This window comes from Eucyclogobius newberryi, unplaced genomic scaffold, assembly GCF_026437365.1.
Source record: "Eucyclogobius newberryi isolate DKJ021-1_F unplaced genomic scaffold, fEucNew1.0.hap1 SCAF_8, whole genome shotgun sequence".
NCBI classification, from domain to species: Eukaryota; Metazoa; Chordata; class Actinopteri; order Gobiiformes; family Gobiidae; genus Eucyclogobius; species Eucyclogobius newberryi.
The window spans coordinates 670940-694545 of record NW_027316500.1 but is presented as its reverse complement, the minus strand read 5'-3'; the positions used below and the strand labels follow the sequence as shown (position 1 = coordinate 694545).

The following is a 23606-nucleotide window of genomic DNA, read 5'->3' as shown; positions in this document are numbered from 1 at the left end:
CGGTGAAACTGAGAAAAACAGCATTTTACTTTTTTTCCCCCAAATTTGTGATTTTCGTTTTTTTGCAGAATGTGCTAGTTGAAGTTATGAATAAGCCCCTGTGTGCTTCAGATAACACTATTGGTTGTCTTAAACGTATACATTAAGCTGTTAAAAATGTGGAGTTTTCGGGTCTTTTTCCTGCTCCCCTGGGGGGCGTCACCTTTTTCTAGCCAACGTGTTGTTTACATTTTCCACCAATCAGCTGTGATCCGCATGGCTACAGCTGCGTGCTCCGTGCTCTCTCATTACTCCAGACCGTCTGCAGAGCACAGTCTTCAGAGCTTACATTTCCTGGACTACATTGGAACGGAACTGTTTACTCAGGTACACTTTTACTTTACTACTAAATTATTGCTTTAATGCTGTGTTTTACGGCGGTCTCGTGATCACTTTAGAATCTTACTTGTCTGCTCCGGTGGAGCTAATGCTAAGCTAACATGTTGCTTCAGTGCACTCTGCAATACGGGCTTAATGTGACTACTTGCTGTTATCACCATGTTATCGGGTTATTTTTCGGCGTGGGTTGGCCCGCGGGTTGTGTGGGTCGTGCTTTGTGTCTATTTTATGGTGCTAAACCGGCTGTTACCCCCGCAGCCCGGAGCTAAACGCAGCTATTCGGAGCTAAGTTGTAAGCTAAACTTTGCTATGTTATCGGGTTATTTTTCGGCGTTTTGTCTGTACAAATTATATACTTATGTAGTATTTCTTGACCCGTGGGTCGTGCTTTGTGTGTGTTTTATGGTGCTAAACCGGTTATTAGCGCGCAGTGTTATCTCAAGTGAGCTAGCTAGCATCGCTAGCCGAGGGCAGATGTCCCAATATCTCCGCGTTTTGCATCTTAAATACACCGTTAACGTCACAATGTGAACTGTTATCTGTGAAGCGTGTTATTCCCATATTACTGTTAACCCTAATCCTTTTTTTCCCCTTTTCAGAATTGGCAAAGACACCCTGACTGACATGACCTGTCTCTACATGAAGTCTGCTAAGGAGCGTGGTAAGTGTAAAACATTATTTTGGTGATTTTCGTGTTTTACTGATTAGAGTATAATTAACCATAAGCAACATCTGTTTTTCAGGTGAGCCTGCAGTTTGTAAATCAAGCTTCAGATCAATGTGGAAACAGCTTCTCCCACACATCAGAAGCTGCAGGCCACGCACAGATCTCTAACAGAATCTAATGGGCTGTCTTTCGGACCCTCACCGCCAGCAAGCAAAGACATCAGGATGCATTACAGCTTTGACTTTGCACAGCAGGTACTAATGATAGTGCAAATGCAGAATAGCAATTATAGAGACATATACGTCTTAATCAAATGTCATATGTATTAATCTAATCTCCTTTTCTCTCTCTGTCTACTACCCTCTGCAGACGGGGCCAAGCTTCACTACACAATGGACATCCACTTCCTCATTGCTGGCCACACCAAATTCTCCCCTGATTGCGGCTTTGGACTTATCAAGCGAGCATACATGAAGACCAGGGTTGACACTTTGGAAGACATCGCTGAGGTTAGTTTATATTATTTGACTACTGTAATGTGTAAACATTAGCCTGGCAAAACTTCAGTGCTGCTCTCTGCTTAAGATATGTTTCTTCTGTTCTCATTTTTTTACAGTGTCGCCCTTGTCATCAGGGAGTGGAAAACAGCTCTCCTGAGTCTCACCTCAATATCCCACTTCTTCAGACGGCTTCCAAAGATCAAGAGTTATCAGCACTTCAGGTATTTATATTGAAACTCTCACATTGTGTTAAAAAAAAAAAATAGTTAATGAGTGTTTTATGTGAAATAGTTAGCCATTTCTTAAATGTCCTGTTATTTGTTTACAGCTTTGATGCCAAGAGCCGAGAGTCACAGCACAGAAGAGTGCACAGACGAAGAAGAGGATGAGGATGTGATCTCTGATGTAATTGGACTCTGGTGGTGTACATATCATATCTATTATCTCATATCTCATATATTCAAAGCCATGGACCCGTTGCAGTTCGTATACCTGGCCCTGGCATCTGTTTATAAGAGTTCTTCTATTAAGAGTGTTTTTTAAACTTCCTATAAGTTACTGTCCTTTCCCCCTGTATCTACTGTGTTGTAACATTAAAGGCTATTTTATCTTATCTTTTTGTTGTTTGTGTTGAATCATTCAGTGCACCATTGTTGGTGCACTGAATCACCTGTGAATTATGTTTCTCGACAAATGCAATGAACCCTATTCTCATTCTGATTCTTTGATTCTATTCAGGGCCTTTTGTAATCCAAGTATTTCCATTTTAATATAGTAACTTCTAATTCTGATTCAAGTCCAGTTACCATCAATAACAACACTCCTCTTGAGTCTTCAGTGACAGCTGTAGGGGGAGGTGGTGTCAGTGTGACAGGGGGGAGGGCTTATCTCAATGAGATGCAAATGAGCCCCCCTGTAACTCTGGGCTCACTCCGGTGAGAAACTTTGGAAGCCGTTTTCTCAGTGAATGGGTTTGAGAGTTGTATACATTCAAATGACCACAACTTACTCAAATATTATCAGATCTACATGAGTGAGACATCATTGGAAAGCTTTGCATTCACACTTTCAGAATCTGTGAATAACTCAAAATGTCTCCGGGTAGACATGTAACTGGGTTTCATACGGCCGGTCACATATGGGAAGGGTTACAAAGCAACTGATTAAATTATAAAGTAGACCTCAGTGATGTTTGAGAGTTGAGGAACAGTCCAAACAGTGCATATTTGCAGGATTTACTACATGCCCTTGATCTGAAAGAAATGCTGAGAAATGAAACATGCTGGTTTATAAAATGGAACGAAAGCTTGAAAGTTGTGCTCCCAAACAGACGTTGCTGACAGGATTCAATTCCAGTTGACAGAAATCCTAACCACTAGAGCATATGGGAAATGTAAGAATCAAGTGTAAAAGATTGAAGTGTAACATAAGCCTCATGGATGTTGGAGAGGTTAAGGAACAGTGCTCAGTTGGGGCACCAGCTTTTAAGCAAGCATTTTTACTATCTAAAAGTGCTTGGTTCTGCATGTAATGGAAAGAAGCCCACTCTACGTGCAACAAATCTCGTGATTTGTATTTTGCTTTTGCTAAATAGAAGTATTTCTTGATATTGAATACAGTTCATTTTGCTCTCAAATTTGAGATATTGTTTTGTTTCAAACAAAGCATTTGACTGAGTGCATGAAAACATTTTGGGTAAGAAGCACTATCTGGCCATTCTGAGTTTGTGTTGGATCCCTACTAGATATTCTGGCCGAGTGGTCTAAGGGGCTAGATTTAGGTTCGTGTCCCTGTGAAGGGATGCATTCAAATCCAACAACTGTTAGACTGCATGGAAAAGCTAAAAGTCGATTACTAGATATTAAAGCTGCGCCCAAATGCGTGATATTTTTCTATGCCTCGCTGGACACCATTTAAAGGTTTTTACACTTGTTTTCACAACATGTCCTGTGCGTAATGTGGATACAAGTCTTCCAAGAGCAGGAAATTCCCATACCGGGAGTTGAACCCGGGCCACCTGGGTGAAAACCAGGAATCCTAACCGCTAGACCATATGGGAAGGATCACAAAGCAACTGATTGAATTATAAAGTAGACCTCAGTGATGTTTGAGAGTTGAGGAACAGTCCAAACAGTGCATATTTGGGGAATCAGCTTGTTAGCAAGCATTTTTAATCCAATCTAAAAGTGTTTGATTCTGCATGTAATTGAAAGAAGCCCATTCTAAATGGAAAAAGTCTCGTGATTTGTATGTTGCTTGTCGTTCAGCCAATAAGACCATGGACCTGAAATCCACAATACGGGATTTTGGAGGCTATTGTCCTATGCATTATAATTATGGGGTTTTGTACACCTAATGGACTCAAATTGCTTCAAAATGTGTAACCATAGTTCTTTTTTGACCTACATCTTGTTGGTTCAGCATGAGTATGCAATTTTACTAGGTGCTGATTGCTGGACCATTATCTTAAAGACAAGAGAGTTACTTAAACATAGCGTTGACTTTGATTACTTGTGAAGTAACATAGTCTTGAAAGAGTTCCTTCTCAGCTATTTTTCCCCCCAAAAAAGAAATGACAATGTAGGATGGATTAAATAAAAGTGCTGCTCGATTAAATGGAAGGTGGAACTGGGAGCTCGCGCTGAAACTCAGCTTCCATCATCTATATCGGCATCAGTTGTGAATAAACCTACACTTTGCTGACTAGCTAGGTTAATCCTGATTAGAAAAGCCATCAGTGCAAAGTAACACATTCTAGCAGAGGATGGTTTCGATCCATCGACCTCTGGGTTATGGGCCCAGCACGCTTCCGCTGCGCCACTCTGCTGAGTGCTCTCCTTCGATGGGACTTGAACCTAAAATCCCTGGTTTAGGGGGCCAGTGCATTATACCTACGGGGCTATATACATCTAAATGACTCAAATTGCTTCAAAATGTGTTATCTAGATTCAAAGGTAATGCAGAACTGGGATCTTGCACAGAAGCACTGTGCTCTAATCAAATCAAATCAATTTATTTTTGTAAGGCCCAAAATCACAACAACATTTGCCTCTGAGGGCCACAGGGAGAAATGAATCAACAATGTCTGTGGTGGCGATGAAGTCAGACAATGTCTGTGGTGGCGAGGGAGTCAGACAATGTCTGTGGTGGCGAGGGACGATGTCCCAGGGTCCTCTGTCCTTAGACTCTCCTTCTCGGCCAGGAAAAACTACAAGAAAAACCTCTTTGGGAAAAAAGCGTAGAAACCTGGAGGAGTTCCAGTGAAGGAGAGATCCGACTCTCACAGACGGACAGACGGACACGAGGGAGACTGGAGCTGGACCCACTCTTCAGGCAGATGAGGGACCGACTGAGGCAAACTGGACCCACTCTTCAGGCAGATGAGGGACCGACTGAGGCGAACTGGACCCACTCTTCAGGCAGATGAGGGACCGACTAAGGCGAACTGGACCCACTCTTCAGGCAGATGAGGGACCGACTGAGGCGAACTGGACCCACTCTTCAGGCAGATGAGGGACCGACTGAGGCGAACTGGACCCACTCTTCAGGCAGATGAGGGACCGTTGGAGGCGAGCTGGACCCACTCGTCAGGCAGATGAGGGACCGTCGGGGGCGAGCTGGACCCACCCCTCAGGCAGATGAGGGACCGTCCACACAGGGCAGGGACCACTTCACCAGGGGAGGGGCATCTGGGTCCACAGGTCCTCAGGAGTGAGAGAAAGAAAAAGAAGGCGGTGAACAGTTTGCAAGTGGAATCAAAAAATAAATATTGTTTGATAGCATAAGTAGTCAGAAGAAGAAGAGGATAGTGCTCAAGCTGTCATACTTCCCCCAGCATAGTTACTCCTAGGGCAGCGTAGCTGAAGCTGTGGGTTTATGTTTCTGTTCCTAACTAGTCTGACCATAAGCGATTTCGAAGAGGAATGTTTTAAGCCTGGACTTAAATGAAGAGACTGTGTCAGCATATTTAACATGGGTCGGGAGCTGATTCCATAACACAGGAGCTTGGGAGCTAAACGCTCTACCTCCTACTGTGCTTTTAGAGACTCTTGGCACCACCAGAAGGCAGGCATTCTGAGAGCGAAGAGCTCTGTTTGGATGATATGGTTCTAGAGCATCTTTGAGGTAGGATGGGGCCATGTCATTTATGGCTTTGTAGGTCAAGAGTAGAATTTTGAATTTGATTCTAAACTCGACAGGGAGCCAGTGAAGAGACTTCAGCACTGGCGTAATGTGCTCTCTTTTTTTGTTCCTGTTTGTAATCTTGCTGCTGCATTTTGAACCAGTTGAAAGCTTTTTATGGAGCTTTTAGGACACGCTGCAAGCAGGGAGTTACAGTAGTCTAATCTAGTCGTTACAAATGCATGGATACGTTTTTCGGCATCACTTTTAGGCAGGATTCTTCTGATTTTGGCTATGTTGCGCAAATGGAAATAAGCTGTTTTACAAGCTTGATTTATATGAGCTTTAAATGAGAGCTCCTGGTCAAATAAGACTCCAAGGTTTCTTACAGTAGAACTGGAGGCTACACTGACATTGTCCAGTGTGACTATCTGCTCAGATAGAGCATCTCGTAGATGCTTAGGGCCAAGCACAATGACCTCGGTTTTTTTCAGGGTTAAGAAGCAGGTAGTTTAGTGTCATCCAGGTTTTTATCTCCTTCACACAAGTACTAAGTCTGTCTACTTGATCGCTCTGATCAGGTTTCATTGATAAATACAGCTGAGTGTCGTCTGCATAGCAGTGGAAGTTAATGTCATGCTTTCTGATAATGTTGCCTAATGGCAGCATATAAAGAGTAAACAGAATTGGACCGAGTACCGAACCCTGTGGCACACCGTAAATTACTTTAGAGCTTGGTGAGGAGCTCTGGTTTACATTAACAAATTGGAACCTATCAGATAGATAGGATTTAAACCAGCTGAGGGCTGTTCCTCCAACACCTACATCACATTCTAACCTCTGCAGTAGAATGTTGTGGTCGATGGTGTCAAACGCTGCGCTGAGGTCCAACAGAACCAGGACTGAGACCAGTCCATCGTCAGCGGCTAATAACAAATCATTTGTGACTTTAACCAGTGCAGTTTCAGTGCTGTGGTGGGCTCTGAACCCTGACTGAAAAACTTCAAATAAGTTATTGTCCTGCAGGTGGCAACAAAGCTGTTTTACTACAACTTTTTCAAGGATTTTAGAGACGAAGGGAAGATTTGAAATAGGTCTGTAGTTTACCAATAGGTCGGGATCTAGATTAGGCTTTTTCAGAAGAGGTTTAATGACTGCATGTTTGAAGGACTGTGGAACATAGCCACTTTCGAGTGAAGTATTTATTATAGTAAGGATAGGGTCTATAATTAGGGGGAGAATGTCTTTGAGGAGTCTGCTTGAAATGGGGTCTAGGACACAAGTTGAGCTTTTAGAAGACATAATGGCTGAAGTTATCTCTGTTTGATCAACAGCTGTGAACCTTTCTAAGTTTACAGGTGGATTTATATGGGACGTTAGATTTACAGCTTGGGCTAGTTCAGGGCTAATAGCGGGCGTAATTTCATCTAATTTATCTCTGATTGTTTTTATTTTATTGTTAAAAAATAGGAGAAAATCATCAGAGCTAAGTGTAGCTGGGATTGAGGGCTCTACTGCACTGTGACAGTTTGTTAGCCTAGCTACAGTGCTGAAAAGGAATTTAGTGTTACTTTTGTTGACTTCTATTAGATTTGAATAATATCTGGTTTGGGCCTTACGCAGAGCCTGCTTATAGGACAGCAGGCAACTTTTCCATGCTTTTAGGGATTCTTCGGTGCGAGAGCGACGAAATAATCCCTCTAACTTTCTAACTCTTTGTTTATGTGAACGCAGTTCTTGGTTGTACCATGGGGAGGCGCGCTTTGGCCTAATGACCTTCTGTTTTAACGGCGCGACAACGTCAAGAGCAGACTTCAGAGAATTCATGGTCAAGTCGACAAATTGATCACTTAAACTGGGACTAAAGCTGTTCTCAGCAGGATCACATGACATGTCACTGAATATTGGCTCTATTATTTCTTTGAATTTTGAGATAGATTTTTCAGATATTGTCCTTTTCATTGTAACTTTATTTTGTGGGACTGGATGATCTTTAAGAATAAACTGAAAGGTAATAAGGAAATGGTCTGACAATATAGGGTTTTGAGGGAGGACAATGAGGTCACTAATCTCTGTTCCATACGTTAGGATAAGATCCAGAGTGTTCTTGTGAGTGTGAGTCGGTTTATTTACATTCTGAGTGAAACCAATGCTGTCTAACAAGGCGCTGAAGGCATTACTGAGAGCGTCATCACTCATGTTCACGTGGATATTAAAGTCTCCAACTATAACTATTTTATCCCAGGCTAACACTAAGTTTGATATAAAGTCAGAAAACTCTGTTAAAAACTCTGAGTAGGGACCAGGAGGTCGGTAGATAACTATGAACAAAACTCCTTTTTGGTTTTTCATATTTGGACATGTGATCGACAGCATAAGGCTTTCAAATGAGTGAAATGCATTGTTAGTTTTAGGGCTCATGAGTAGGCTTGAGTGTGAGATCACTGCCACACCACCACCTCGGCCTGTGCTCCTGGCGGTCTGAAAGTTAACATGGGTGGGTGGGGTGGACTCATTTAGTCTGACGTAGTCGTCTTGTTGAAGCCACGTTTCAGTTAGAGCTAGAAGATCTATATTATAGTCACTAATTAATTCATTAACTAAGAGCGATTTGGAGGAAATTGCTCTAATGTTTAGCAGTCCACATTTTACGTGTTTATTCATTTGTATATTTGTGTCATTTGTGATTGTTATTTTCCTTAAGTTATTTGGTCTGACGCCTGAAATATTTTTTCTGAGATGTGACTTTTTGGCATTATTTGTACGAGGGACACGAGGGACACACACAGTCTCTATCTGTCTTGAATCTGAACACTTCACATGTAACAGAACGGGCGAGAGTTCAGCGACAGAGGAGCGTCTTGAACTGCTGCTCTGCACCTGCACCTGGGGCTCATCCCTGGATGGTCACTTAACACGACTGAGACTATCGGTCAAGTTCCGAACTAATAGGGATGTACCCTCCGAAGTCGGATGGATGCCATCCCTGCGTATGAGCCCGGGCTTTCCCCAAAACGCACTCCAGTTATCAATAAAGACAACGTTGTTTTGAGGGCACCATCTGGATAACCAGTTGTTGAATGCTGAGAGACGGCTGTACAATTCAGCATTGATCCGATTGGGCAGGGGACCAGAAAATATTACGGTGTCTGACATCGACTTCGCAAGGTCACACACCGCGGCTACTTGAACTTTGAGCACCTCTGATTGTCTCCGCCGAGCGTCGTTACCGCCTGCGTGAACCACGACTCGCCGGAAACGGGTCCTACTCTGCTTTAAGATCCTAAGGTTTCCTTCGATGTCACCCATTCTGGCCCCCGGGTAACACCTAACGCTAGCAGCTGGCAGCTTCACGTCTCTGACAATAGAACTCCCGATTACAAGAGTTTCTCTCGTGTGTTCAGCGGGCGTGTGATCGCTGAGGGGAGAAAACCTATTATAGACGTGAAGCTCACGGCGCTCTGAGGTTCGGCGTTTAGCGCCTTGTCCCCTCCGAACTGTCACAAATTGGTCCTTATTCTGTTCCTGGTTTAGTCCCGGCTGCACGGGAGACGCTGAGGGGCTGAGCTCGGCCTTACTGCTACTGCTAATGCTAATGCTACGCCCTGTAGCGCGATCCGGTAGCCCTCGCGCTAAAACCGAACTATAACTGGACTTAAGCTCCTCTAAACAGCGGATCCGCGCTTCTAACTCCGTAACCCTGGCCTCCAAAACTACCACTACACTGCACTTCACGCACCTATCAGAGAAGGAGCCAGGGTTCTGACTCGACATATGACAGCTCAAACAGGTAAAGGTAGATCCAGCCATGACGCTAGCGGCTAGGCTAGTTCAGGCTGGAGCTAGAGAGTGAGGAGGGCTTTTTAATCCACGAAATACAGAAAAATGAGCGGTTTGAGGCTCCGGATTGTTTGCGGAGAAATCAAACGCTCACTTTCGTGTATATGATGCGTAAATAGTGTGTATAATTCGTGGATTAATCGGTAAAAGGCTCTAAGAACGAACAGCTCTGAAAACGCGACACACTCACCGGAAATGACGTCCAACTTCCTGTCTCTATCTGGCTCTACCACTGAGCTACATCCCCATCTACTGCCTGTCATGATTTTTTTCCAAGCAAGGTTTGGACCTTTCCCTTTGTGCCATGAACAGACTACTGAATGGCGCTGCAGGGGACTGAACCCAGGATTTCCTACATGCCCTTGATCTGAAAGAAATGCTGAGAAATGAAACATGCTGGTTTATAAAATGGAACGAAAGCTTGAAAGTTGTGCTCCCAAACAGACGTTGCTGACAGGATTCAATTCCAGTTGACAGAAATCCTAACCACTAGAGCATATGGGAAATGTAAGAATCAAGTGTAAAAGATTGAAGTGTAACATAAGCCTCATGGATGTTGGAGAGGTTAAGGAACAGTGCTCAGTTGGGGCACCAGCTTTTAAGCAAGCATTTTTACTATCTAAAAGTGCTTGGTTCTGCATGTAATGGAAAGAAGCCCACTCTACGTGCAACAAATCTCGTGATTTGTATTTTGCTTTTGCTAAATAGAAGTATTTCTTGATATTGAATACAGTTCATTTTGCTCTCAAATTTGAGATATTGTTTTGTTTCAAACAAAGCATTTGACTGAGTGCATGAAAACATTTTGGGTAAGAAGCACTATCTGGCCATTCTGAGTTTGTGTTGGATCCCTACTAGATATTCTGGCCGAGTGGTCTAAGGGGCTAGATTTAGGTTCGTGTCCCTGTGAAGGGATGCATTCAAATCCAACAACTGTTAGACTGCATGGAAAAGCTAAAGGTCGATTACTAGATATTAAAGCTGCGCCCAAATGCGTGATATTTTTCTATGCCTCGCTGGACACCAATTAAAGGTTTTTACACTTGCTTTCACAACATGTCCTGTGCGTAATGTGGATACAAGTCTTCCAAGAGCAGGATATTCCCATACCGGGAGTTGAACCCGGGCCACCTGGGTGAGAACCAGGAATCCTAACCGCTAGACCATATGGGAAGGATTACAAAGCAACTGATTGAATTATAAAGTAGACCTCAGTGATGTTTGAGAGTTGAGGAACAGTCCAAACAGTGCATATTTGGGGAATCAGCTTGTTAGCAAGCATTTTTAATCCAATCTAAAAGTGTTTGATTCTGCATGTAATTGAAAGAAGCCCATTCTAAATGGAAAAAGTCTCGTGATTTGTATGTTGCTTGTCGTTCAGCCAATAAGACCATGGACCTGAAATCCACAATACGGGATTTTGGAGGCTATTGTCCTATGCATTATAATTATGGGGTTTTGTACACCTAATAGACTCAAATTGCTTCAAAATGTGTAACCATAGTTCTTTTTTGACCTACATCTTGTTGGTTCAGCATGAGTATGCAATTTTACTAGGTGCTGATTGCTGGACCATTATCTTAAAGACAATAGAGTTACTTAAACATAGCGTTGACTTTGATTACTTGTGAAGTAACATAGTCTTGAAAGAGTTCCTTCTCAGCTATTTTTCCCCCCAAAAAAGAAATGACAATGTAGGATGGATTAAATAAAAGTGCTGCTCGATTAAATGGAAGGTGGAACTGGGAGCTTGCGCTGAAACTCAGCTTCCATCATCTATATCGGCATCAGTTGAGAATAAACCTACACTTTGCTGACTAGCTTGGTTAATCCTGATTAGAAAAGCCATCAGTGCAAAGTAACACATTCTAGCAGAGGATGGTTTCAATCCATCGACCTCTGGGTTATGGGCCCAGCACGCTTCCGCTGCGCCACTCTGCTGAGTGCTCTCTTTCGATGGGACTTGAACCTAAAATCCCTGGTTTAGGGGGCCAGTGCATTATACCTACGGGGCTATATACATCTAAATGACTCAAATTGCGTTATCTAGATTCAAAGGTAATGCAGAACTGGGATCTTGCACAGAAGCACTGTGCTCTACCACTGAGCTACATCCCCATCTACTGCCTGTCATGATTTTTTTCCAAGCAAGGTTTGGAGACAACACCTTTCCCTTTGTGCCATGAACAGACTACTGAATGGCGCTGCAGGGGACTGAACCCAGGATTTCCTACATGCCCTTGATCTGAAAGAAATGCTGAGAAATGAAACATGCTGGTTTATAAAATGGAACGAAAGCTTGAAAGTTGTGCTCCCAAACAGACGTTGCTGACAGGATTCAATTCCAGTTGACAGAAATCCTAACCACTAGAGCATATGGGAAATGTAAGAATCAAGTGTAAAAGATTGAAGTGTAACATAAGCCTCATGGATGTTGGAGAGGTTAAGGAACAGTGCTCAGTTGGGGCACCAGCTTTTAAGCAAGCATTCTTACTATCTAAAAGTGCTTGGTTCTGCATGTAATGGAAAGAAGCCCACTCTACGTGCAACAAATCTCGTGATTTGTATTTTGCTTTTGCTAAATAGAAGTATTTCTTGATATTGAATACAGTTCATTTTGCTCTCAAATTTGAGATATTGTTTTGTTTCAAACAAAGCATTTGACTGAGTGCATGAAAACATTTTGGGTAAGAAGCACTATCTGGCCATTCTGAGTTTGGGTTGGATCCCTACTAGATATTCTGGCCGAGTGGTCTAAGGGGCTAGATTTAGGTTCGTGTCCCTGTGAAGGGATATATTCAAATCCAACCACTGTTAGACTGCATGGAAAAGCTAAACGTCGATTACTAGATATTAAAGCTGCGCCCAAATGCGTGATATTTTTCTATGCCTCGCTGGACACCAATTAAAGGTTTTTACACTTGTTTTCACAACATGTCCTGTGCGTAATGTGGATACAAGTCTTCCAAGAGCAGCATATTCCCATACCGGGAGTTGAACCCGGGCCACCTGGTTGAGAACCAGGAATCCTAACCGCTAGACCATATGGGAAGGATTACAAAGCAACTGATTGAATTATAAAGTAGACCTCAGTGAGGTTTGAGAGTTGAGGAACAGTCCAAACAGTGCATATTTGGGGAATCAGCTTGTTAGCAAGCATTTTTAATCCAATCTAAAAGTGTTTGATTCTGCATGTAATTGAAAGAAGCCCATTCTAAATGGAAAAAGTCTCGTGATTTGTATGTTGCTTGTCGTTCAGCCAAACAAGACCATGGACCTGAAATCCACAATACGGGATTTTGGAGGCTATTGTCCTGTGTATTATAATTATGGGGTTTTGTACACCTAATAGACTCAAATTGCTTCAAAATGTGTAACCATAGTCCTTTTTTGACCTACATCTTGTTGGTTCAGCATGAGTATGCAATTTTACTAGGTGCTGATTGCTGGACCATTATCTTAAAGACAAGAGAGTTACTTAAACATAGCGTTGACTTTGATTACTTGTGAAGTAACATAGTCTTGAAAGAGTTCCTTCTCAGCTATTTTTCCCCCCAAAAAAGAAATGACAATGTAGGATGGATTAAATAAAAATGCTGCTCGATTAAATGGAAGGTGGAACTGGGAGCTCGCGCTGAAACTCAGCTTCCATCATCTTTATCGGCATCAGTTGAGAATAAACCTACACTTTGCTGACTAGCTTGGTTAATCCTGATTAGAAAAGCCATCAGTGCAAAGTAACACATTCTAGCAGAGGATGGTTTCGATCCATCGACCTCTGGGTTATGGGCACAGCCCGCTTCCGCTGCGCCACTCTGCTGAGTGCTCTCATTCGATGGGACTTGAACCTAAAATACCTGGTTTAGGGGGCCAGTGCATTATACCTACGGGGCTATATACATCTAAATGACTCAAATTGCGTTATCTAGATTCAAAGGTAATGCAGAACTGGGATCTTGCACAGAAGCACTGTGCTCTACCACTGAGCTACATCCCCATCTACTGCCTGTCATGATTTTTTTCCAAGCAAGGTTTGGAGACAACACCTTTCCCTTTGTGCCATGAACAGACTACTGAATGGCGCTGCAGGGGACTGAACCCAGGATTTCCTACATGCCCTTGATCTGAAAGAAATGCTGAGAAATGAAACATGCTGGTTTATAAAATGGAACGAAAGCTTGAAAGTTGTGCTCCCAAACAGACGTTGCTGACAGGATTCAATTCCAGTTGACAGAAATCCTAACCACTAGAGCATATGGGAAATGTAAGAATCAAGTGTAAAAGATTGAAGTGTAACATAAGCCTCATGGATGTTGGAGAGGTTAAGGAACAGTGCTCAGTTGGGGCACCAGCTTTTAAGCAAGCATTCTTACTATCTAAAAGTGCTTGGTTCTGCATGTAATGGAACTAGCCCACTCTACGTGCAACAAATCTCGTGATTTGTATTTTGCTTTTGCTAAATAGAAGTATTTCTTGATATTGAATACAGTTCATTTTGCTCTCAAATTTGAGATATTGTTTTGTTTCAAACAAAGCATTTGACTGAGTGCATGAAAACATTTTGGGTAAGAAGCACTATCTGGCCATTCTGAGTTTGGGTTGGATCCCTACTAGATATTCTGGCCGAGTGGTCTAAGGGGCTAGATTTAGATTCGTGTCCCTGTGAAGGGATATATTCAAATCCAACAACTGTTAGACTGCATGGAAAAGCTAAAGGTCGATTACGAGATATTAAAGCTGCGCCCAAATGCGTGATATTTTTCTATGCCTCGCTGGACACCAATTAAAGGTTTTTACACTTGTTTTCACAACATGTCCTGTGCGTGATGTGGATACAAGTCTTCCAAGAGCAGCATATTCCCATACCGGGAGTTGAACCCGGGCCACCTGGTTGAGAACCAGGAATCCTAACCGCTAGACCATATGGGAAGGATTACAAAGCAACTGATTGAATTATAAAGTAGACCTCAGTGAGGTTTGAGAGTTGAGGAACAGTCCAAACAGTGCATATTTGGGGAATCAGCTTGTTAGCAAGCATTTTTAATCCAATCTAAAAGTGTTTGATTCTGCATGTAATTGAAAGAAGCCCATTCTAAATGGAAAAAGTCTCGTGATTTGTATGTTGCTTGTCGTTCAGCCAAACAAGACCATGGACCTGAAATCCACAATACGGGATTTTGGAGGCTATTGTCCTGTGCATTATAATTATGGGGTTTTGTACACCTAATAGACTCAAATTGCTTCAAAATGTGTAACCATAGTCCTTTTTTGACCTACATCTTGTTGGTTCAGCATGAGTATGCAATTTTACTAGGTGCTGATTGCTGGACCATTATCTTAAAGACAAGAGAGTTACTTAAACATAGCGTTGACTTTGATTACTTGTGAAGTAACATAGTCTTGAAAGAGTTCCTTCTCAGCTATTTTTCCCCCCAAAAAAGAAATGACAATGTAGGATGGATTAAATAAAAATGCTGCTCGATTAAATGGAAGGTGGAACTGGGAGCTCGCGCTGAAACTCAGCTTCCATCATCTATATCGGCATCAGTTGAGAATAAACCTACACTTTGCTGACTAGCTTGGTTAATCCTGATTAGAAAAGCCATCAGTGCAAAGTAACACATTCTAGCAGAGGATGGTTTCGATCCATCGACCTCTGGGTTATGGGCACAGCCCGCTTCCGCTGCGCCACTCTGCTGAGTGCTCTCCTTCGATGGGACTTGAACCTAAAATACCTGGTTTAGGGGGCCAGTGCATTATACCTACGGGGCTATATACATCTAAATGACTCAAATTGCTTCAAAATGTGTTATCTAGATTCAAAGGTAATGCAGAACTGGGATCTTGCACAGAAGCACTGTGCTCTACCACTGAGCTACATCCCCATCTACTGCCTGTCATGATTTTTTTTCCAAGCAAGGTTTGGACCTTTCCCTTTGTGCCATGAACAGACTACTGAATGGCGCTGCAGGGGACTGAACCCAGGATTTCCTACATGCCCTTGATCTGAAAGAAATGCTGAGAAATGAAACATGCTGGTTTATAAAATGGAACGAAAGCTTGAAAGTTGTGCTCCAAAACAGACGTTGCTGACAGGATTCAATTCCAGTTGACAGAAATCCTAACCACTAGAGCATATGGGAAATGTAAGAATCAAGTGTAAAAGATTGAAGTGTAACATAAGCCTCATGGATGTTGGAGAGGTTAAGGAACAGTGCTCAGTTGGGGCACCAGCTTTTAAGCAAGCATTTTTACTATCTAAAAGTGCTTGGTTCTGCATGTAATGGAAAGAAGCCCACTCTACGTGCAACAAATCTCGTGATTTGTATTTTGCTTTTGCTAAATAGAAGTATTTCTTGATATTGAATACAGTTCATTTTGCTCTCAAATTTGAGATATTGTTTTGTTTCAAACAAAGCATTTGACTGAGTGCATGAAAACATTTTGGGTAAGAAGCACTATCTGGCCATTCTGAGTTTGTGTTGGATCCCTACTAGATATTCTGGCCGAGTGGTCTAAGGGGCTAGATTTAGGTTCGTGTCCCTGTGAAGGGATGCATTCAAATCCAACAACTGTTAGACTGCATGGAAAAGCTAAAGGTCGATTACTAGATATTAAAGCTGCGCCCAAATGCGTGATATTTTTCTATGCCTCGCTGGACATCAATTAAAGGTTTTTACACTTGTTTTCACAACATGTCCTGTGCGTAATGTGGATACAAGTCTTCCAAGAGCAGGATATTCCCATACCGGGAGTTGAACCCGGGCCACCTGGGTGAGAACCAGGAATCCTAACCGCTAGACCATATGGGAAGGATTACAAAGCAACTGATTGAATTATAAAGTAGACCTCAGTGATGTTTGAGAGTTGAGGAACAGTCCAAACAGTGCATATTTGGGGAATCAGCTTGTTAGCAAGCATTTTTTAATCCAATCTAAAAGTGTTTGATTCTGCATGTAATTGAAAGAAGCCCATTCTAAATGGAAAAAGTCTCGTGATTTGTATATTGCTTGTCATTCAGCCAATAAGACCATGGACCTGAAATCCACAATACGGGATTTTGGAGGCTATTGTCCTGTGCATTATAATTATGGGGTTTTGTACACCTAATAGACTCAAATTACTTCAAAATGTGTAACCATAGTCCTTTTTTGACCTACATCTTGTTGGTTCAGCATGAGTATGCAATTTTACTAGGTGCTGATTGCTGGACCATTATCTTAAAGACAAGAGAGTTACTTAAACATAGCGTTGACTTTGATTACTTGTGAAGTAACATAGTCTTGAAAGAGTTCCTTCTCAGCTATTTTTCCCCCCAAAAAAGAAATGACAATGTAGGATGGATTAAATAAAAGTGCTGCTCGATTAAATGGAAGGTGGAACTGGGAGCTCGCGCTGAAACTCAGCTTCCATCATCTATATCGGCATCACTTGAGAATAAACCTACACTTTGCTGACTAGCTTGGTTAATCCTGATTAGAAAAGCCATCAGTGCAAATAAACACATTCTAGCAGAGGATGGTTTCGATCCATCGACCTCTGGGTTATGGGCCCAGCACGCTTCCGCTGCGCCACTCTGCTGAGTGCTCTCCATCGATGGGACTTTAACCTAAAATACCTGGTTTAGTGGGCCAGTGCATTATACCTACGGGGCTATATACATCTAAATGACTCAAATTGCTTCAAAATGTGTTATCTAGATTCAAAGGTAATGCAGAACTGGGATCTTGCACAGAAGCACTGTGCTCTACCACTGAGCTACATCCCCATCTACTGCCTGTCATGATTTTTTTCCAAGCAAGGTTTGGACCTTTCCCTTTGTGCCATGAACAGACTACTGAATGGCGCTGCAGGGGACTGAACCCAGGATTTCCTACATGCCCTTGATCTGAAAGAAATGCTGAGAAATGAAACATGCTGGTTTATAAAATGGAACGAAAGCTTGAAAGTTGTGCTCCCAAACAGACGTTGCTGACAGGATTCAATTCCAGTTGACAGAAATCCTAACCACTAGAGCATATGGGAAATGTAAGAATCAAGTGTAAAAGATTGAAGTGTAACATAAGCCTCATGGATGTTGGAGAGGTTAAGGAACAGTGCTCAGTTGGGGCACCAGCTTTTAAGCAAGCATTTTTACTATCTAAAAGTGCTTGGTTCTGCATGTAATGGAAAGAAGCCCACTCTACGTGCAACAAATCTCGTGATTTGTATTTTGCTTTTGCTAAATAGAAGTATTTCTTGATATTGAATACAGTTCATTTTGCTCTCAAATTTGAGATATTGTTTTGTTTCAAACAAAGCATTTGACTGAGTGCATGAAAACATTTTGGGTAAGAAGCACTATCTGGCCATTCTGAGTTTGTGTTGGATCCCTACTAGATATTCTGGCCGAGTGGTCTAAGGGGCTAGATTTAGGTTCGTGTCCCTGTGAAGGGATATATTCAAATCCAACAACTGTTAGACTGCATGGAAAAGCTAAACGTCGATTACTAGATATTAAAGCTGCGCCCAAATGCGTGATATTTTTCTATGCCTCGCATGACACCAATTAAAGGTTTTTACACTTGTTTTCACAACATGTCCTGTGCGTAATGTGGATACAAGTCTTCCAAGAGCAGCATATTCCCATACCGGGAGTTGAACCCGGGCCACCTGGGTGAGAACCAGGAATCCTAACCGCTAGACCATATGGGAAGGATTACAAAGCAACTGATTGAATTATAAAGTATACCTCAGTGAGGTTTGAGAGTTGAGGAACAGTCCAAACAGTGCATATTTGGGGAATCAGCTTGTTAGCAAGCATTTTTAATCCAATCTAAAAGTGTTTGATTCTGCATGTAATTGAAAGAAGCCCATTCTAAATGGAAAAAGTCTCGTGATTTGTATATTGCTTGTCATTCAGCCAATAAGACCATGGACCTGAAATCCACAATACGGGATTTTGGAGGCTATTGTCCTGTGCATTATAATTATGGGGTTTTGTACACCTAATAGACTCAAATTGCTTCAAAATGTGTAACCATAGTCCTTTTTTGACCTACATCTTGTTGGTTCAGCATGAGTATGCAATTTTACTAGGTGCTGATTGCTGGACCATTATCTTAAAGACAAGAGAGTTACTTAAACATAGCGTTGACTTTGATTACTTGTGAAGTAACATAGTCTTGAAAGAGTTCCTTCTCAGCTATTTTTCCCCCCAAAAAAGAAATGACAATGTAGGATGGATTAAATAAAAGTGCTGCTCGATTAAATGTAAGGTAGAACTGGGAGCTCGCGCTGAAACTCAGCTTCCATCATCTATATCGGCATCACTTGAGAATAAACCTACACTTTGCTGACTAGCTTGGTTAATCCTGATTAGAAAAGCCATCAGTGCAAATAAACACATTCTAGAAGAGGATGGTTTCGATCCATCGACCTCTGGGTTATGGGCCCAGCACGCTTCCGCTGCGCCACTCTGCTGAGTGCTCTCCATCGATGGGACTTTAACCTAAAATACCTGGTTTAGTGGGCCAGTGCATTATACCTACGGGGCTATATACATCTAAATGACTCAAATTGCTTCAAAATGTGTTATCTAGATTCAAAGGTAATGCAGAACTGGGATCTTGCACAGAAGCACTGTGCTCTACCACTGAGCTACATCCCCATCTACTGCCTGTCATGATTTTTTTCCAAGCAAGGTTTGGACCTTTCCCTTTGTGCCATGAACAGACTACTGAATGGCGCTGCAGGGGACTGAACCCAGGATTTCCTACATGCCCTTGATCTGAAAGAAATGCTGAGAAATGAAACATGCTGGTTTATAAAATGGAACGAAAGCTTGAAAGTTGTGCTCCCAAACAGACGTTGCTGACAGGATTCAATTCCAGTTGACAGAAATCCTAACCACTAGAGCATATGGGAAATGTAAGAATCAAGTGTAAAAGATTGAAGTGTAACATAAGCCTCATGGATGTTGGAGAGGTTAAGGAACAGTGCTCAGTTGGGGCACCAGCTTTTAAGCAAGCATTTTTACTATCTAAAAGTGCTTGGTTCTGCATGTAATGGAAAGAAGCCCACTCTACGTGCAACAAATCTCGTGATTTGTATTTTGCTTTTGCTAAATAGAAGTATTTCTTGATATTGAATACAGTTCATTTTGCTCTCAAATTTGAGATATTGTTTTGTTTCAAACAAAGCATTTGACTGAGTGCATGAAAACATTTTGGGTAAGAAGCACTATCTGGCCATTCTGAGTTTGTGTTGGATCCCTACTAGATATTCTGGCCGAGTGGTCTAAGGGGCTAGATTTAGGTTCGTGTCCCTGTGAAGGGATATATTCAAATCCAACAACTGTTAGACTGCATGGAAAAGCTAAACGTCGATTACTAGATATTAAAGCTGCGCCCAAATGCGTGATATTTTTCTATGCCTCGCTGGACACCAATTAAAGGTTTTTACACTTGTTTTCACAACATGTCCTGTGCGTAATGTGGATACAAGTCTTCCAAGAGCAGCATATTCCCATACCGGGAGTTGAACCCGGGCCACCTGGGTGAGAACCAGGAATCCTAACCGCTAGACCATATGGGAAGGATTACAAAGCAACTGATTGAATTATAAAGTATACCTCAGTGAGGTTTGAGAGTTGAGGAACAGTCCAAACAGTGCATATTTGGGGAATCAGCTTGTTAGCAAGCATTTTTAATCCAATCTAAAAGTGTTTGATTCTGCATGTAATTGAAAGAAGCCCATTCTAAATGGAAAAAGTCTCGTGATTTGTATATTGCTTGTCATTCAGCCAATAAGACCATGGACCTGAAATCCACAATACGGGATTTTGGAGGCTATTGTCCTGTGCATTATAATTATGGGGTTTTGTACACCTAATAGACTCAAATTACTTCAAAATGTGTAACCATAGTCCTTTTTTGACCTACATCTTGTTGGTTCAGCATGAGTATGCAATTTTACTAGGTGCTGATTGCTGGACCATTATCTTAAAGACAAGAGAGTTACTTAAACATAGCGTTGACTTTGATTACTTGTGAAGTAACATAGTCTTGAAAGAGTTCCTTCTCAGCTATTTTTCCCCCCAAAAAAGAAATGACAATGTAGGATGGATTAAATAAAAGTGCTGCTCGATTAAATGGAAGGTGGAACTGGGAGCTCGCGCTGAAACTCAGCTTCCATCATCTATATCGGCATCACTTGAGAATAAACCTACACTTTGCTGACTAGCTTGGTTAATCCTGATTAGAAAAGCCATCAGTGCAAATAAACACATTCTAGCAGAGGATGGTTTCGATCCATCGACCTCTGGGTTATGGGCCCAGCACGCTTCCGCTGCGCCACTCTGCTGAGTGCTCTCCATCGATGGGACTTGAACCTAAAATACCTGGTTTAGTGGGCCAGTGCATTATACCTACGGGGCTATATACATCTAAATGACTCAAATTGCTTCAAAATGTGTTATCTAGATTCAAAGGTAATGCAGAACTGGGATCTTGCACAGAAGCACTGTGCTCTACCACTGAGCTACATCCCCATCTACTGCCTGTCATGATTTTTTTCCAAGCAAGGTTTGGACCTTTCCCTTTGTGCCATGAACAGACTACTGAATGGCGCTGCAGGGGACTGAACCCAGGATTTCCTACATGCCCTTGATCTGAAAGAAATGCTGAGAAATGAAACATGCTGGTTTATAAAATGGAACGAAAGCTTGAAAGTTGTGCTCCCAAACAGACGTTGCTGACAGGATTCAATTCCAGTTGACAGAAATCCTAACCACTAGAGCATATGGGAAATGTAAGAATCAAGTGTAAAAGATTGAAGTGTAACATAAGCCTCATGGATGTTGGAGAGGTTAAGGAACAGTGCTCAGTTGGGGCACCAGCTTTTAAGCAAGCATTTTTACTATCTAAAAGTGCTTGGTTCTGCATGTAATGGAAAGAAGCCCACTCTACGTGCAACAAATCTCGTGATTTGTATTTTGCTTTTGCTAAATAGAAGTATTTCTTGATATTGAATACAGTTCATTTTGCTCTCAAATTTGAGATATTGTTTTGTTTCAAACAAAGCATTTGACTGAGTGCATGAAAACATTTTGGGTAAGAAGCACTATCTGGCCATTCTGAGTTTGTGTTGGATCCCTACTAGATATTCTGGCCGAGTGGTCTAAGGGGCTAGATTTAGGTTCGTGTCCCTGTGAAGGGATATATTCAAATCCAACAACTGTTAGACTGCATGGAAAAGCTAAACGTCGATTACTAGATATTAAAGCTGCGCCCAAATGCGTGATATTTTTCTATGCCTCGCTGGACACCAATTAAAGGTTTTTACACTTGTTTTCACAACATGTCCTGTGCGTAATGTGGATACAAGTCTTCCAAGAGCAGCATATACCCATACCGGGAGTTGAACCCGGGCCACCTGGGTGAGAACCAGGAATCCTAACCGCTAGACCATATGGGAAGGATTACAAAGCAACTGATTGAATTATAAAGTATACCTCAGTGAGGTTTGAGAGTTGAGGAACAGTCCAAACAGTGCATATTTGGGGAATCAGCTTGTTAGCAAGCATTTTTAATCCAATCTAAAAGTGTTTGATTCTGCATGTAATTGAAAGAAGCCCATTCTAAATGGAAAAAGTCTCGTGATTTGTATATTGCTTGTCATTCAGCCAATAAGACCATGGACCTGAAATCCACAATACGGGATTTTGGAGGCTATTGTCCTGTGCATTATAATTATGGGGTTTTGTACACCTAATAGACTCAAATTACTTCAAAATGTGTAACCATAGTCCTTTTTTGACCTACATCTTGTTGGTTCAGCATGAGTATGCAATTTTACTAGGTGCTGATTGCTGGACCATTATCTTAAAGACAAGAGAGTTACTTAAACATAGCGTTGACTTTGATTACTTGTGAAGTAACATAGTCTTGAAAGAGTTCCTTCTCAGCTATTTTTCCCCCCAAAAAAGAAATGACAATGTAGGATGGATTAAATAAAAGTGCTGCTCGATTAAATGGAAGGTGGAACTGGGAGCTCGCGCTGAAACTCAGCTTCCATCATCTATATCGGCATCACTTTAGAATAAACCTACACTTTGCTGACTAGCTTGGTTAATCCTGATTAGAAAAGCCATCCGTGCAAAGTAACACATTCTAGCAGAGGATGGTTTCGATCCATCGACCTCTGGGTTATGGGCCCAGCACGCTTCCGCTGCGCCACTCTGCTGAGTGCTCTCGATCGATGGGACTTGAACCTAAAATACCTGGTTTAGTGGGCCAGTGCATTATACCTACGGGGCTATATACATCTAAATGACTCAAATTGCTTCAAAATGTGTTATCTAGATTCAAAGGTAATGCAGAACTGGGATCTTGCACAGAAGCACTGTGCTCTACCACTGAGCTACATCCCCATCTACTGCCTGTCATGATTTTTTTCCAAGCAAGGTTTGGACCTTTCCCTTTGTGCCATGAACAGACTACTGAATGGCGCTGCAGGGGACTGAACCCAGGATTTCCTACATGCCCTTGATCTGAAAGAAATGCTGAGAAATGAAACATGCTGGTTTATAAAATGGAACGAAAGCTTGAAAGTTGTGCTCCCAAACAGACGTTGCTGACAGGATTCAATTCCAGTTGACAGAAATCCTAACCACTAGAGCATATGGGAAATGTAAGAATCAAGTGTAAAAGATTGAAGTGTAACATAAGCCTCATGGATGTTGGAGAGGTTAAGGAACAGTGCTCAGTTGGGGCACCAGCTTTTAAGCAAGCATTTTTACTATCTAAAAGTGCTTGGTTCTGCATGTAATGGAAAGAAGCCCACTCTACGTGCAACAAATCTCGTGATTTGTATTTTGCTTTTGCTAAATAGAAGTATTTCTTGATATTGAATACAGTTCATTTTGCTCTCAAATTTGAGATATTGTTTTGTTTCAAACAAAGCATTTGACTGAGTGCATGAAAACATTTTGGGTAAGAAGCACTATCTGGCCATTCTGAGTTTGTGTTGGATCCCTACTAGATATTCTGGCCGAGTGGTCTAAGGGGCTAGATTTAGGTTCGTGTCCCTGTGAAGGGATATATTCAAATCCAACAACT

At 42.0% G+C, this 23606-nt stretch overlaps 12 non-coding genes across 12 annotated transcripts; all 12 read right to left on the bottom strand.

Moving 5' to 3' along the window:
- Nucleotides 1–3532: 3532 nt before the first annotated feature.
- trnae-uuc (transfer RNA glutamic acid (anticodon UUC)) lies at nt 3533–3604 on the bottom strand. Its single transcript has one exon. It is a non-coding gene; the product is annotated as a tRNA-Glu (tRNA).
- A 696-nt stretch (nt 3605–4300) lies between these two features.
- On the bottom strand, nt 4301–4372 carry trnam-cau (transfer RNA methionine (anticodon CAU)). Its single transcript has one exon. It is a non-coding gene; the product is annotated as a tRNA-Met (tRNA).
- Nucleotides 4373–10608: 6236 nt separating this feature from the next.
- trnae-cuc (transfer RNA glutamic acid (anticodon CUC)) lies at nt 10609–10680 on the bottom strand. The gene has a single exon. It is a non-coding gene; the product is annotated as a tRNA-Glu (tRNA).
- A 1806-nt stretch (nt 10681–12486) lies between these two features.
- Nucleotides 12487–12558, bottom strand: trnae-cuc (transfer RNA glutamic acid (anticodon CUC)). The gene has a single exon. It is a non-coding gene; the product is annotated as a tRNA-Glu (tRNA).
- A 1806-nt stretch (nt 12559–14364) lies between these two features.
- trnae-cuc (transfer RNA glutamic acid (anticodon CUC)) lies at nt 14365–14436 on the bottom strand. The gene has a single exon. It is a non-coding gene; the product is annotated as a tRNA-Glu (tRNA).
- A 1811-nt stretch (nt 14437–16247) lies between these two features.
- trnae-cuc (transfer RNA glutamic acid (anticodon CUC)) lies at nt 16248–16319 on the bottom strand. Its single transcript has one exon. It is a non-coding gene; the product is annotated as a tRNA-Glu (tRNA).
- Nucleotides 16320–17016: 697 nt separating this feature from the next.
- Nucleotides 17017–17088, bottom strand: trnam-cau (transfer RNA methionine (anticodon CAU)). Its single transcript has one exon. It is a non-coding gene; the product is annotated as a tRNA-Met (tRNA).
- Nucleotides 17089–18129: 1041 nt separating this feature from the next.
- Nucleotides 18130–18201, bottom strand: trnae-cuc (transfer RNA glutamic acid (anticodon CUC)). Its single transcript has one exon. It is a non-coding gene; the product is annotated as a tRNA-Glu (tRNA).
- A 1809-nt stretch (nt 18202–20010) lies between these two features.
- trnae-cuc (transfer RNA glutamic acid (anticodon CUC)) lies at nt 20011–20082 on the bottom strand. Its single transcript has one exon. It is a non-coding gene; the product is annotated as a tRNA-Glu (tRNA).
- A 696-nt stretch (nt 20083–20778) lies between these two features.
- Nucleotides 20779–20850, bottom strand: trnam-cau (transfer RNA methionine (anticodon CAU)). Its single transcript has one exon. It is a non-coding gene; the product is annotated as a tRNA-Met (tRNA).
- A 1041-nt stretch (nt 20851–21891) lies between these two features.
- On the bottom strand, nt 21892–21963 carry trnae-cuc (transfer RNA glutamic acid (anticodon CUC)). The gene has a single exon. It is a non-coding gene; the product is annotated as a tRNA-Glu (tRNA).
- Nucleotides 21964–22659: 696 nt separating this feature from the next.
- On the bottom strand, nt 22660–22731 carry trnam-cau (transfer RNA methionine (anticodon CAU)). The gene has a single exon. It is a non-coding gene; the product is annotated as a tRNA-Met (tRNA).
- Nucleotides 22732–23606: the final 875 nt, after the last annotated feature.